Source organism: Eubalaena glacialis, chromosome 4, assembly GCF_028564815.1.
Source record: "Eubalaena glacialis isolate mEubGla1 chromosome 4, mEubGla1.1.hap2.+ XY, whole genome shotgun sequence".
Classification (NCBI taxonomy): domain Eukaryota; kingdom Metazoa; phylum Chordata; class Mammalia; order Artiodactyla; family Balaenidae; genus Eubalaena; species Eubalaena glacialis.
Window position 1 is genome coordinate 50,415,160 of NC_083719.1, and position 13,851 is coordinate 50,429,010.

Consider the following 13,851-nt stretch of genomic DNA (forward strand, 5'->3'; position numbering starts at 1 on the left):
TAATACAGTGAAATCAGGAAATTGCCTGTGTTTACTCACTGAAGCTGAGTGATGTGCAGACTATGCCTCTTAGATGCAGAAAGTATATACATTTTAATTAGGAGGACAAATTGTAATCCACATTCACACTAGTCTTTATCCATAGGATTGTTAGTCCTGGTAAGGCTCCTGTGGATTGTCTGGCTTTCTACAAGAAAGCTGAGATCCAGGTAGGTTAAGTTATCTGATTCCACAAATTAGTGGCAAAGCCTGACCATAATCTTTACCTCCTATTTCTCCTCATTGCTTCACACTGTTGTCTTGCCTTCATTCAGAGAACTTTAGACAGTAAGACTAAAATTATAGTTTAGAAAATAACTCCTCTTAAGTGGAGAAGGCAAGTTTTTGTGACATTTTAATCTAGGTGAATGAAAAGATATCACTCAGGGAAATTTGTTCCAAATTCTATGGTTCATCCAAATAGGACGAACCTTGAAGCTTCATGACTACAGAGTTATTGATTATATGAGATAGATAATTATCTTCAAAAAATTAACTTTCTACCAATCACTCAACAATAATTAAACATTTATTTTAGTTGGGTTGCTGTAGAAATGAATGAAGGAAACATTTGAAAGATAAAACTATATATTTTAAATCACAGTTTTATAAAATGTTTTCCAATAGCATAAATGAGACAGGAAAATCTCACTTGAAAAACACTGATGTAACAGAAAAATAATGTGACGTTATTAATGTGTACTTTTTATAGGAAAGAGATGATGAGGGGATAGAATTTAAGATAAAATGTTTAGGTTTTAAGAGGCAGAAATGGAAACCTGGAGCACAGCCTGGCTGTAATAAATGTGTATTAAAATAATTAGACAAATAATGAAAATCATGTTATATAAAGCCAATCATAAATAAGAACACTAACATCTGATTTAGAAGGATCACAAGATGTCTTTTGGCGCAGCCTTTAGCCTTTGCATAACCCTATCTTATAGATGTAGCAACTGAGGTCAAAGGATGTTAACAGTATCAAGTGTGTATATATATATATACATACACACACACATATATATATTTATACTTATTAATGAATAAATACCAACATTTAGTCAAATTCATCAAAGTATTTGCTAACTTGGAGGACCTCTTGACTGTGAAATCAAAAAGTCCCTCCTGTGTTTCAGGCACAGCTCAAACTAGATTGCCAGATCGATCTATTTTTGAGCTCAACTTCTTCTTTGTGTCATCTTTTGCCTTAGGCAGGATGACAGGATCCTGATGGCAGGATGCTGCAGTTGCCTGAAGCCCCAAATCATAAGATCACTAGGTCTAGAGGGAGAAAGTCTCTTCTTACAGTTCCTCTGGGAGCCAAAGAAGCTTATGTTCACAGAAACCCCAGCAAGTTTCTGCAATTCTCATTGTATCTCACTGCATAGGGTTTTATGCCCAGCCCTTCACAGTGGACAATGGGATAGGATATATTGATTAGCTTAATCTATTTAGGATCATTGATTGGAAATGGAGGTAGGATCAATTCAAGGGAACCATGTGGCCAAAAATGAGGAATAGGTAAATTCACATGGGAAGATGAAAATATTGTTGAAAGTAGAAGGGGTGAATAGAAAATAGGAAAACATATTAGGGTAATGCTAGTAACTTAAACACAAAAGTGAAAAATGGTTTAAACCCACTCTAGTGTGTAGGTGAACAGATAGATGGGACAACTCTCAGAGACCCAGGCTGGTAAAAACTCTGCCAACTTCCACATGTGCTTCTCTAGCTGGTCCTGAATATCCTTTTTATTGCAGCCCTCCAAAAGGGGGAAAACATGGGAAAAGGCCATGAAAGAATATTTTTAATTTTTCCCATTAACATTTAATAGAAAAACAGATATGTTTATAAAGCATACATGAATAATCCCATATAACCACCTTTCAGGTCAAAGAAAATCATCAAGAATCATCCTTCTTGTCTCCTCCTTATCACTGCCTTTTCCCTCTGACCCAAAGGCAACCCCACTCTTGACTTCTAAGCCATAGATTAGTTTTGCCTTTTTAATGGACTTCAGATCAGTGGACATCACAAAATTTTATGGCCAGGCCTAAAGTGGTATTTGGTACTTTTGTTCAAATTCCATTAACTAGAAGTTAGTCACATGGACATACCTGCCTGTTAGGAGGGTATGAGCCCACTCAGATTGCAGTGAGCAGCTAGCTGTAAGGGAAAGCCAACAAATATCCACTGTGGTCTTCCTGAGTGTCTCCTAATCAATCCCTCCTCCGGAGACTATAGCACAATCAGGGTCCTGGGGCCAAACTGTAAGAATCCATCATCTTCCTTACAAAGCCAGGGAAGAGATGACTGTAATTATTAATGTTTTAGTACTTCTGTCCCTATTAAAACATGAGTTTCTTTTAAGTAAATCCAAGCAGAATCAAGATTATCTCTACAAGATCATTCTCCTATATATTTCTGAAGAGAAAGGTAGAGAGAAAAGGAGAAGGGGTTGAAAGCCAGCTAATCTGCCCTGAATCATCCAGTAGTAAGAGTCACATATGTGAATATCATTGGTTATGGATATCTAGTCAGTAGACACGGGATGGGGAATATTGCCTCAGCAATTTCCTTGACAATCTTGGCCTAACTTACATTTCAAGTGTTATGTTCACCTTTACAGTTGTAATGGACTGAATTTTGTCCCCCTCAAATTCGTACATTGAAGTCCTCACTCCCAATGTTACTCTATTTGGAAATAGGGCCTTTAAAGGAAGTAATTAAGCTTAAAAGAGGTCACAAGGTTGAGGTCCTAACCCAAATGTTCTGTTCTTAAAAGAAGAGAAAGAAACACCAGAGTACCAGAGTGTGCAGGCACAGAGGAAAGGCCATGTGAGGACTCAGCAGGAAGGTGGCCGCCTGCAAGTCAGGAAGAAAGGCCTCGCCAAAATCTAATCCTGCTGGCACCTTGATCTTGGATTTCCAGCCTCCAGCACTGTGAGAAAACAAATTTCTGTTGTTTAAGCTATACTCAGTCTGTGGTTTCCTGTTACTGCAGCCCAACAGACTAATACAACAATCCTTTGGCAAGATAAGTGAAATTATTGTTTCTTTGACACATTTTCACTCACCTATGCCCCTTTTGTACTTCCATGTGTAATTCCCTTCACTTTTCTCTTTGCTTACAGAAATCTTTCCCCATCTAACCTAAGATTTGTCTATCTGTGAAGCTTCCTGGATCACTGCAGTTCACCAAGAGCTTACTCGACATCCCTGCTATTCTATAATCTATGCTAAACTGGCTATAATCCCATAACTCCCCATGTCTACGTTTCTGCATATAAGACTGTCTCTCTAACCAGCCTAAGCTCTTTGAGTTCATGAACTAGGTGTCAGTTCACTAAAGAGTATTTGTTAATCACTACAGGTAAAACAGACCCATAGAAATTCCAGTTTAGTAAAGGAAGGAACATCATTTGACCTTGAAGGAGGTAGAGCCTTCATTAAGAGAGGCTTTTGGTAACAATACCTGTCAGTCATACCATACTATTGTCTTATGTAAGACTCAAAAACAATGCTATAAGCTATACTACTTCAGTGTGGCAGACTGTCATTTCATATACTACACCACCTCTTTTGAAATGTTTGCCAGACTAATAGAGAATATGGACCTATCATTTCTTTGCTTTGCCTTTAATGTCACTAGATTGACTTTGTAATATTAACTAACAAGTATATATTTAGGTATCAGCATTCTAAAAAACTTAGCAAAACAGAATTTAAAATAGTGGCTTCCCCAGGCATAGAATGAACTTATCCTTTTTTTCCTCACTTGCTTGAAGTGTTTCATCATTTCACTGAAGTACCTACAAATATCTTTGTAACCATGTATTTTCAAGGTTCAAAAATCTAGTTCTTAACTGAGAACTCCCTATGGAAATGGTCACATGGTGGAATGGCTTTAACACAGTTTAAAGCCTTTCTAACTATCTTATAGCAAAACATGCACAATGGGTTTTCAGTTTAAAGAACACTTCTCTTTAGGAAAAAAAATCCTGTGTACAATGTGGAGTTGTAGACAATGATCCTAGGCTTAACTGAAGTCATATTTTATGTTTCCGTTCAAGCCAGTTGATTTAGCTCTCTACAAGCAGAGAACTGTAAGTTGCTATGCCCTTCAGCCTAATTTTGGCGGTGTGGGCTGTAATTCTGTTGTCAGATTTACTATCAATGATAGGATAAAGGGGAAATTTGAGGAATTGCATCATATTTTTCTCTTCCTAAGCCTTGTACCTACAAAGTTGCCTTTGATGGAAAAGACTCAAAGGCTCTTCATTAAAAATAATAATGAAGGACATAATTGTAATGGTCTAGTCAGGGAGATTTGTCTAAATAGCTGCTAGATTGTAAGTTCCTGCATTTTGAGTTGCATGGAAAATACAAGGCCAGTATTTTTCCTTTTCTTTAAAACTATATTCCAACTTTAACAGTCCTCTTGTTCTTTTGAAATTTACCTATAAAAATCTTTCCTGAATCAGAAGACCACTTGCAAACAATTTTGAAGTCACATAGAGCTTCAGAGGCCCGTTAGTTCACAACTGTGTTATTTCTATCATGCTAGTACTTTTGGCTTTCAAAACGTGGTAACCCCATTTTCTTCCCACACCAACCCTTCCAATCCACTCAAGGCTTTCTTTGCATCTTTTTTCTGCCACTAATACCAGTTATTGTCAGAGAGTTGTTGTTCCGCTCTCCGACAATGATATTTATTTATAAGAAACAAAATATTTGTAAAATAAAAGTTGCTATTCCTTATGCATAACCCTGAGTTTCACAGTAATTCCAAAGAGCCCCAAAGATTCAGTTTTACCTGGTTGCAACACTCACGTTCTTACAAGTTGCCTCAGGACTTTGCCTATTTTACCCACATAATTGCAATTTACTCTGAAATGTTAAATAGATAAATCAATACCTACCAGTTCTAGTTTAGCACTTTTCGGAGTAATAATTAACTGTGCTATAGTCACTTGGAAGAAATCTTTTTCCAGGGCAATTAGTTTATATATTACTCTAGGAGCTAATGCCTCCTCTGAAACACATCTTGGCATCTTAGTTTGGCCCTTGGTTACAACCAAGCAGCCTTATTCCTTCATAACAGATGAGAACCCTGTATGCCTCAGCTGTCCCTAATTAGGTTACTCTGTATTTCTCCAAGTGGCTGATTAAACATGACTCAGCTTTTTCCAAACTTTTTTTTTCAAAGAAGAAAATGTTTTTATTAATTACCACATGAAATGGACATGATATCCTATTAGGCTGAACTAGGATAAATAATGCTGTTATAAAATTTACATTTCTCACATCCATTTCAGAAGAAAATATTAGATATTAGGGCTCTTCTAGGTCTTATGGACAAATTTCAGTAAACCTTTTATTTTTTAATAGTAAACAGTGATTAACATATGTTCTCAAACTGTGCTAAGAAGTAGTTAGCAAGGTGACTCTGAAATCTGTGATAACTGTCAGGATTAGGACTGTTTTGTTAAACATTAGGAAGCACATTTCTATTTTAGCTCTTACGTTAGTGCATCTTTTTCACTGGTAAGGCAACTGCTCGCTGTGGGTACCACAATGATTAGCAAGTTTCTTAAGTAACAGATACATGATGAATCAAGACTCAAATGAGTCTCCTTTCCCAACTTTGCTCTCTTCTGGAGTAGAAACAAATAGCTTTGTCATTTGTAAATAGGGAGGTTAATAGTTTGAAATTCAGTTGCTGTAATCTTCTAACTCACAATTTAAAAGGGGACTAGATTATTACTAGGAATGTCTTTGAAATACTTCTAGTTTTTAAAATAACCAGGCTTCTGAGTAACTTCTCAAACCTACCTTTCTATTTTGGTACATGACTTGATAAACATAACACATTTGACCTGTATAGTAGTAATTTCTTCTATCAACTATATTTCGCCCTCAATAATGGTTAGAGTTGTGGTTTCAAACAATTTCTACATACAAAGCATCATCTTTAAATAAGTTTCCTTTTCACTGAACTGAGATTCTTTTTCCCACTTACATGCCTGTGAACGGTAATTTGAACATACACACACTTACCTTATGTATGTGTATATATGTATTTTTTAAGTAAATTACTTTTACCATTAGCATAAAACTAGACTACAGGGACAACTCTGTGAAGACAGTTTGTTCTTCCTTGGAACTCCTCCTCTAGGTCGAGGAAGGCAGGTACAGTTCACTAAAGGATGTGATGAGGCTGAAGTAAGTCTTCTCATCATCTGTTAACCCCACATTGCCAGGTCTCACCACTACAGCTACATGCACATCAGCTTCCTCAGCAGCGCTGGCCTCTCGGGTAACGTCCATCAGGAACAAGATGTTGTTGGCTGAGCACCCAGTGCTGCTGGCGATCTTTTGATAACTCTCACTCTCCACTTTGTGTCCAATCTCGGACCGTCCACAAGCTCAAGAATATCTCCCTCTGTAGGATGCCCAAATAACAGTTTCTGTGCCTCTACACTCCCTGAAGAATAGATATACACCTTCATTCATTCCAGCCTCTCTCCATTTCCTGACTGCTGGAACCACATCTTCAAAGAACTCTGCTTTCATTCTCCCAGCTTTGAATGCCGCCCTCCACATGTGGCCCTGCAGCTGTTTCAGCGCCGTGGTCTTCCGGTCCAGAGACATCTGCCAGCACACGTTATCTACCACGGCCTGGATCATCCGCTGCAGGTCATCCTCCCCATTCCCCGATGCTGCTGGGATCGGAAGAGCCCCATCCAGGTGGGAGTCCTCTTCAGCCCGTCTCCTCAAAAGATTGACATCCTGCTAGCACTCCTCTTCTTCCCAATGTGTCTGCAGATACTCTTTAACATTTTCTTTGATGTAAGGAAATAAAATGTCCTTCACGAAAGCAATCGGAGTTGTGGTACCTTCGATATCTAACAGGATCACAGTGACTTCGGCGGGCACCGAAAGCACAACCATTTCCCCCACCGGCTGCTACTACGAGAATTGGCGTACTGGTAGGGAGGGCGGAGGGCGGTGCCAGCTGCGCCCAGCAACCTGCTGGACTTCCGACAGCCCCGAAAAGAGTCCCGGAGCGCACAACTGCGTGCGGCCTGATGCACGAGGCGGAGAGTACACGTCGGCGCCCCTGAAAATAGAGAAACCCGCAGCACAGGGACCCTGAACTCGCAAGCTGCCCGGGGCTCTGATTCTTTTTTTTTTAAAGGAAGAATCAGACCATTTTGTCAAATCCCCCAAACTGTGCTGAACAATCTCAAGGACAGATCTGTTCAGGACCACTAAATAGATTTAATCAAAATTTATTAATCAATTTGAAGAATCTCAATTTATTGAAATATATACACAAAACAGTTTTTATTTTTCCAGTAGTTGCTACCGATGGTGCTTTGAGAATTTTCTTTTATCCTTCATGGTGAGCTTCATTAACAAAAGTTTAGAAACTTTCCATCACTCTGGGGGTACTCTCAGTTATTAAAACTGTTTAGTACAGGTTATATTTTAATTTTGTATTGGATGCAAAGCCCTCCTCATTCTGCCTACCAATACCAGTTTATTAGTCTTGCTAATAACTTTCTTACTTGTGAAACTTGGGCCGAGATGGACGTAGGATTTTCCCCCTCCTTGTTTACTATGCTTATCTCTCTGGAGTTGTATCAGAGAAGGGGCAACAGCCCTTGTTAAGTTGCCTGTCCTTTCTTGTAGTTGTAATTGCTATTTCCTTACATGAGCATCGTATGTACACGGTGGTAAGGTTGTTGTTCCCTTTCCATTGGTTATCAGCTCTTACTAAGCTCATTGTCTGCATGGGTAGTATATCCCAAGCATCTCGCAAATGCATTTTTCATCCTGCATGAAATTCAACTTCATCTCCAGCATGAGACATGATTCTGCAATCTCAGATGCAACTCATTTTTGGCCATATTGTGGCAATTTCCAGTAGCCTCCAAGCTCATCTATTTCCAGAGTCCAACTTTGGGCCAAAGAAAAAATGTGCAGAATCTCTCAACAACCCAGAAATTGCGGAAGTAGTTCTTTCCCCCTCACTGTATGACCATATCACCCATGCCACCTCTCATTAGAACTTTCTTTACTATCAGATTTTGGAGAAGTTCAACAAGCCCTATGGCTGAGGTAACATCCTTGGTATTATGAGATATCTGGCACCCCTGTAATACAGAGTCCTGCAAAACTCAGATGTATTATCTCTATATCTCTTGCTGCATAAGAAACCATTCCAAACTCATCCCGAACAGCAGTCATTCATTATCACTCACACAAAACTTTGTTCTGAACATGCTGCTATTTCCACTATAATTTCTGCCTGATTTGCTAACTTCCAGTAATAAAAACTGATCTCAAACAGCATTTCACAACATCCTGTTGCAAGTCACAATGGAGATTCTTCTAGTTAGAACTTTTTCCTCTATTGAAATGATTTCTAATAAAAGAGACCAAGGTTACTAGTGATACAGATAAAATGTAATTTAAGATGGTGTTTCTCAAAATACTAATCTCTCATCATGTATCATTAAAGTGCCCTGTAGTCAAACACTTCTGGAACAGAGCTGATAAGCTATTTCTCCTGTGTGAAGATTAATAAACCACAAATGTGCATTTAGGTCACTGAGCAGTCTTCCAGTGAAGACATAGGGTTATACACGCTTTGCTGAATTCCTGGCACTACCATTCAGTACCTCGGAAGTGGCAAGTGCCTCGGATTCTTCATCTATGAGATAAGACCAGTAATAACTTTTGCTTCATAGGAAAATTGAGAATTAAATAATGTATATAAAACTCTAAACCTGTCTGATACATACACTTAGTAAATGCTCACTAAATGTTAAATATGAATATTATAAATATTTCTGAAACTTATGTGACCATGGATACCTATTTTGAAAAGTTTTGGATTAGGGATGTATTTAATGAAAAACAATTTTGTGTTTGCTTTTCTTTGGCTCATTTGATGCTGGGCATTAAATATATCACTTTCTATCCCTCGCCTTGAACTTGAGGGCATTGAGATTGCTGAGAAGTCAAACATAACCTGCTTCATTCAAAAGCAATTTTTTTACATAAATGAAAACAGAAGTTTCTAACTTCACACTCTTAGATGGCCAATAGTTATATTAAGTAAGGCTGACAGAAGGATAGAGAAAGTAAACACTCATGACCTCAGAAAAGAATTAAGGAATAGCCACATGAAAATTGGGTGAGAGAATCTGGGAATCATATTCATAAAAAGATGGTCCCAGAAGCAGCTAAGGAGGAGTATGGAAAAAAATGTTTATGAGATTTCACTGACAGGGTCAGCCCAACTAACAGCTGAATTTGGGCTTCTTTTCTCCCTTCTTTGTGTATTATCCTATGGTAAACAAAAGTAAATGAGAGGTCTAGAAAGGATGCGATGGTGCTGTCTATTTATTCCAGGGTGAATATAACAGAACCAGGGTTGGAATAAACCTTAAAAGTGACAAATCCAAATTCCCTGCCAGATTAAGAGTTCTCTGTCCAACATCCCTGGCAGATTGTCATTCAGACTCTAAAATATTTTCAATAACAGAGACTCACTGCTGGTTTAGGCAGACTTACAGACTACCTCTAGTTATTTACTTTTTTTTTTTTTTTATTAAGCCAAACTCAGCATTCAATAACCTGCCACAATCTGGTGTGCTTCTATCTTCTAAAACAAAATAAAATAAATCTAACCCTTCTTTCAGTGGGCAATCCTTTGAAAACAGACATCATGGCTCTCAAGTTTTTGTTTCTTTAGGTTTAATTTACCCAGTTTATACAGCGCCCACATGACCTTCTGGAAAATCACTAATCTGAATTTCGTCTAGTGGCTGCAGTGTCATTTTCAACTATCTCACTTAAACATTTACACTGAGGATAAATGTAATGTGAATATATTCATCTTTCTTGTTTTGCACTCTATGATGAATTCTGAGTCTGCCTTCAGATATAGATAACAGATATTTATATAATAGGATTTCATCACTGGACCTGAGTCAGAAAAGAATCTGAATATAATCCTCTGAATTTGTGCCAGGTAATGCCGATCTGCTGAACTTCAGATATATATTGCTGGTTCATACAATGGGAAATTAGATTTTTCTGTCTGGTTACTTAGAGTGCATGACAAACAGTCTAAGGCAGTGGTGACTGACATCATGGGAATTTTTCTGACATATTGTGAAGACTGCTGAACTTCAACTTGATTAGGAAAATCCAATAATCTGAAGGACAAGATGATTTAAAAATCAAAGCAGTCAAGTACAGTTGATCACTAGGCAAAAACAAGCAAACAAACAGAAACAAAGCCATGGTTTTAGTTCTAGTGCTAATCAGTCTTTGATTCAATGAAGTAAAGGACGCAGTAGGTCATGTTTCCTTATCTTTCACATATTTTGAGGACCTGACTCCTTATGCTCCAACAAATAAATATCAAAAGAAATAAGAGCAAAAAAGTCTTTAGAATTGCAAGAGCAAACACTCATCAACTCTACCTTTACCGCACCCTTGAAATGTTTTGTTTCCATTGGAAAGGGGAAAAAACTCTTTTTAATTCAAGAAATCTATTGACAGCATGATTAGTGATTCAAAGATGAGTATTATGGATTTCAGAATTATTCAGGGAAAGCTTTTTTCTTGATTTTTTAACTGGAGGTTCAAAAGTAACAGTGAGCTATTTACCTATAGAATAATACTTTCCTTCTGCAGTTCAAGGTTAGTACACAGAAAAATTCACTGATTACATGAGGATAAAAGTAACAGCATTGACATTTTTCTGTATACATTTGTATGTTTTAGCCAGAATCTATCTACCATGATTGCATTGAATATGTTGCAGAAAGAAAAATACTAAAACCATTATTAAAATCAGGCTCAGTCCCAGGTCCCATCACTCTGTAACACTTGAAAAACCACTGCTTTTTGTGTCTACTTTAGTCTTCGGGCTGCACTCAAGCTAAGCACATTTCAAAGCACTGTAAAGTACCTCACTATAGCTGAAAAACATATAAAGTGTACTAATAAAATGACCTTACTTAACTGGAATATCTTAGTTTCATGCTACTATCAAAAGCAAAGGAAATTAAATTTTAAGAACACATTTAAAAATGACCTGAAGGTTCACTGATGAATCTCAACTAAGGAAATTACAACAAGACTACAGTTCCCACAATGTACTATCTTAGCACCTTATTTTATTGGCAGGCTAAGGTTTCTCACATAATCACAAAATTAATAAAAACTAAAGGCAACACAAGAAACTAAAGCTAAAATTCTAAATAAGCATGAGTTCAAAGTGAATAGCACGAAAGTTTATACTTAAAAAATTAAAGGGAGATACCAAGGAGGCAATGTAACTGTATTTTATGTTACAGCATAAAATGGGGTTCAGAGATATAGCAGTGATCAAAAAATGGGGGCTCGTTTACTTAGGAAATATTTTACAGTTATTGATTTTTAACAAAAGTAGCATTTCCAAGAACTCTTCCATGTTTCTCTAGAAATGCTGCAGAGTAAAATGCTGTTGAATTTATTCTTGGTTTAAACTTGCAAAGAGTCAGAGTTTTCAAGGCACTGAAAACATGAAAGCAGAGAAATTGTTCAGAGACTTGTGAGCATCAATTTTGTTTCTTCCCTTTGAATGAGCCTATTGCTTTATTGATGTATCTACTTTTTTAATGTAGATTTTTCCTAAATAGTGATGTAAGTCTGTGTCTCTCTTAGGATAGGCAAGATTCTTTCTGAGCCAACAGCTATGTGCCTCATAAGGAAGCCAAAGTTATAGAGAAGTCTACCAGATATGCTCCACTGGCTCCTGCTTAGTGTTGCTACTTTGCTCCTGTCGTGTTTAAGATCATTGACCAAATAAATGTGGAACTTACAGCAGATTGTGTGTATTTCCCCCCATTCTCTACCTATCTGCAAAGCTGCAGAACTTCATAATGGACTTTCTCTTCCTGTGAAGAAGAGGTTAACAGCAGGCATTGTTGACCTACTTGCTTATATACTGGGGGAGAGAAAATTAGAAATCTTTGGATATTTTTCCAACAAACTTCAAGAAGTTACTTATAAGAACTATAGGAATTGAATGTCATTCAGTAGGAGACCAAGGTGATGAAAAGAACAAAGTTCTGGAGCGACTGTCAAGATGACAGAGGAGTAAGATGTGGAGCTAACCTTCTCCCCACAGACACATCAAAAATACATCTACATGTGGAATGACTCCCACAGAACAGCTACTGAATGCTGTCAGAAGACCTCAGACTTCCAAATCTGAGAAAATCTCCACTTAACTGGGTAGGGCAAAAGAAAAAAGAAAAAAAAAAAAAGAGACAAAGGAATCAGGATGGGACCTGCACCTCTGGGAGGGAGCTGTGAAGGAGGAAAAGTTTCCACACACTAGGAAGCCCCCTCACTGGCGGGGACCAGGCATGGGAGGAGCTTCAGAGCCTCAGGGGAGAGCACAGTAACGGTGCAGAGGACAAAGCGGAGAGAATCACGCACACAGGATCGGTGCTGACCAGCAATCCCCTGCCTGAGATGCTTGTTGGCTTGCCCGCTGGGGCAAGGTGGGAGCAGGGTGCTGAGGCTTGGGCTTCAGAGGTCAGACCCCAGGTAGAGGACTGGGCTTGGCTGTGTGAAGACAGCCTGAGGGGACTAGTGCGCCAGAGCTGAGGCAGTCTGGGAAGAAGCCTGGGCCCACCAGAGAGGCAATGGACCATTGTTGGGGTGGTGCATGAGGAGACGGGCAGGCCTGCCATAGGAGCTTCTTTCTCCATGCACTCACAGACAGCAGGGTACCACCTACATGAGCTCCAGGGGTGGGCATGAGCCAAGGTTGCTATCTCAGACCCCAGAGGTGAGTCCTCTACTGCTGCCGCCACTGCCACCAAGGGTCCTGTGACAAGCACAGGTCACTGCCTACACCTTTCCTGGAGCCTGCACAGCCCGCTGCTGCTGAGGGTCCTGCGATCCGGGGCCAACTTCCCCAGGAGAGTGCACGGTGTGCCTCAGGCTGTTGCAACTTCCTGCCGGGCTCTGCCGCCGCACGCATTCCCCACACATCCCAATTGTGACTGCCGTATCCCTCCCTCTCCCCAGCCTGAGTGAGCAAGTGTGCCCTAATCAGCCGCTGCTTTTGCCCCCTCTCACCTGGGCAGGGAACAGATGCCTGAGGGTTGCCCACATGCAGAGGCGGGGCAAAACAAAAGCTGAACCCCAGGGACAGTGCGATCAAAGAAGAGGAATGGAAATCTCTCCATGCAGCCGCAGGAACAGCAGATTTAATTCCCACAATCAACTTGGTAAACACTGCATCTGTGGAATATCTGAATAGACAATGAGTGTTCCCACAACTGAGGCTGTGGACATTGGGGGTAACTGTGCACTTTGGGGGCAAGTACATGCAGGAGTTGGGCCAGGTCAGAGTCTCAGCTGGCCCTAGAGTAGATCCAGAAACCTACCTAGAGATACCGGAGGATTTCCTGGGAAGGCAGGGATTGGCTGTGGCTCACTATAACGGCAAGGACACTGACAGCTGAGGCCCCAGGAAAATATTATTATTATTACTATTATTTTTTTGTTTCATTTTGTTCTGTTGTTTTTTTATTATTCTTTTAATTTTAATTTTTTATTTCTTTTCTTTTTTATGCTTTGTAGTATATTTTTTATTTTTTCTATTTACTTTTTCGTTATATTGTTTTTTACTTGTTCTTTGCCCTTTGTTTTGTTTTGTTGTTATCTTTTTTAAACTGTATTCTGTATTTTTCTATTTTTACATTACTTTTTGTTGTTTTGTCTTTT

General features: G+C 39.0%; 1 long non-coding RNA gene and 1 pseudogene across 1 annotated transcript in view; both read right to left on the reverse strand.

The window, feature by feature from the left end:
* Positions 1–13,851, reverse strand: part of LOC133089719 (uncharacterized) — a 381,544-nt gene that overhangs the window by 342,088 nt on the left and 25,605 nt on the right. The window lies entirely within an intron of this gene.
* LOC133089718 (enolase-phosphatase E1-like) lies at positions 6,214–6,993 on the reverse strand (annotated as a pseudogene).